We start from the raw sequence: 2,558 nt of genomic DNA on the forward strand, positions 1-2,558 counted from the left end.
CCCACGGGGTTCCACGAGGTCCCCACCGACTTTCACGCGCCCGTGCGCCTGCCAGCGCATGCGCCTGCACGTGCACTGACGCGCACGCCCGTGCCGTTGCCCGTGCACCTGCCAGCGCATGCGCCTGCGCGTGCACTGACGTGCGCGCCCGTGCCGGTGCCCGTGCACACGAATGTCTCCGCTGCGCCGTTGACAGTGCCTGTCCCCGCGCGGGTGCCAGTGCCCCCCTCAGCGGCATGGATGGCCGCCATCGACCGCTTCCTTGCACCAATGCCAGTCGCCTCCTCCCGCCAGTTGACTCGCTCCGAAATCCAGAACATTTTGGCCTTCCTTGAAGCTAGGCCAACGTCCAGGAGTACGCCAACAATGGCGCAAGACGCCGCCGTCACCGTCGTTCAGTGGCCCGACGACACACAGAGCACGGCAGAGGAGCCGCTTCCCACCGCGAGACGCCCCCGCCGCCGCCGCGTAATCTAAATTTGCCATGAAAAACGTTCGGATTGCCATGCTTAAAATCCGAACGTTTATCATTTCCGTTTATTTTATATCGATCGTCGTATAATTTAAAGTCGGAGTCAGACGGAACGAAGTGTATGGTTTGATCAATTGAATGTTCTGCTAGAGCCGTATCAAATTAAATATAAAACGTCATCAAGCCACATGTATTCCTTGTCATCCAACGACCTAGACTGCTTCAATGTCGAGCGCTCAACACGTTTAGCGTGCAGTTAATTTCATGCCAAATATAGTGCTAATCACATGACAACACGCAAATAATATCCTAGTAGTTAATATCCGCATGCACTTAATATTCTTCCAAATTAACGTGCATTGCATGTACACACTGACTAGTGCTGCTACTACATGAAACTGGTGCCGTGACTTGTGAATGCGTCCAGATATGGTCAACGGCAACATCGCCCGCGACTTCTTCCTGTTTGCCCGTGCGTCTAAACGCAGAAGGGGAGGAGAGAGAGAGAGCACACATGGAACCCACCAGTAAGTGAAGGCGAATAGTACTAAAAATAATATTACATGTTATCCATTAATTAGGCTGTGGTAATATAAAAACATTATGTGAACAAAGGGGGTACAAGAAACATTGCTATTCTACGTATGTTGCCTATTGACGTGCGGCTTGAAGGCCCGGTCGCATGTTCGATCCTCGTCCTTTATTTTTTAATTTGTATATGGGTCCAAATTTGTTTCATGACATGTGGGCCCCTCGGTGTGTAGTTTGTAGCACTTTAATTTTTGGGTCGAAATTTGTTCCATTCCAAGTGGACTATCGGTGTGTAGTTTTGTAGCTTATTTATAATAATTAAAGAGAACAACATAGTTTTTTCAATAATACCATGGTGCGACGTTGAAGGCGAGAAAGGACTTGCGAGAGAGCGATGACCGAGCCAGAGGGAAATCAACTAGGGGAGTTGCGTGGGTTGCAACGGTGTTTGGAGTAGTTGTGGGCCGAATGCTACGAAAATATAATCTAAACCGACCGGAATAAATGCCTACACAAATTAATCCAAGGTTAGAGTGCACCTCGCAATGTAAATAGCTCCGGCTTTGCGAGGGATGGAGAGGTAGTAGCTTCAACGCGTTGAAGATACGGTGTGAGAAAGCGAGGTCAATCGAGAGACATATAGATAGAGAGACAAAGTGAGTGTGGTCCGACATTCATTGAACAGATGTATATGCTCTGGAGAGATATTGTCCGATTGAGCTTTCTGGCAAGGGTGAGGGCTGTAAGATAGAGCTTGAGAGATGATCCAGTCACAGGTGTGTAGATATATTTTGTGCATGAGAGGAAGCAAGGTCAACCGATCACATAGGGTCGTCGTGCGATCGAAAGAGTGAGACGGGTTGGAGAGAGTGACCTAGATAGACGATGTGCGTGAGAGAGTATACAATGTGAGTAGGTCGAATTGGGCTCAAACATGGTGATATATCGTTTTTGTCCGAGAAAGAGCGAGGTCAATCGAGACATACGGAGAGAGAGAGAGAGCGAGAGAGAGAGAGAGAGAGAGATTGAGTGAGCGTGGCCCACCATGAGGTCGAAAGAGTGGCGGAGGCTTGGATGGACTGACCTAGATAGACAATCTGCGTGAGAGAGCATAGAGTGTGTCGATCGAGGCCCGAACAGGGAGATATATCATTTGTGTGTGAAAGAAAACGAGGTTAAACGAGACTCAGATAAAGAGAGCGAGATTGAGCGAGTGTGGCCCGCCGTGCGGAAGAAAGATTGAGACAGTCTCGAGGAGTGACCTAGATATACAACATGCGTGCGTGCGCACGAGAGGTTGGGGGGGCTAGATAGGCAATGCATGTATTTAGCGCGAGAGGGTGAGAGGGAGAGGGGGGAGAGAGAGAGCTCGACATGGGGTGCAATGGAGGGTGTGTGAGGTAAATACATTTGGTAACAGAGTGGAAAAAGGGGTTGTGTAGTTGAGAGACTTAGAGATCGAAACATGGAGAGAAAGAATGAACGTGCGTTGGAAACCGATAGCTTCCTAAGGTGGTTAGGAGAGGAAGATTGACCGATACAGGAAGTATGTAGC

This window comes from Triticum aestivum, chromosome 6D, assembly GCF_018294505.1.
Source record: "Triticum aestivum cultivar Chinese Spring chromosome 6D, IWGSC CS RefSeq v2.1, whole genome shotgun sequence".
Lineage (NCBI taxonomy): Eukaryota > Viridiplantae > Streptophyta > Magnoliopsida > Poales > Poaceae > Triticum > Triticum aestivum.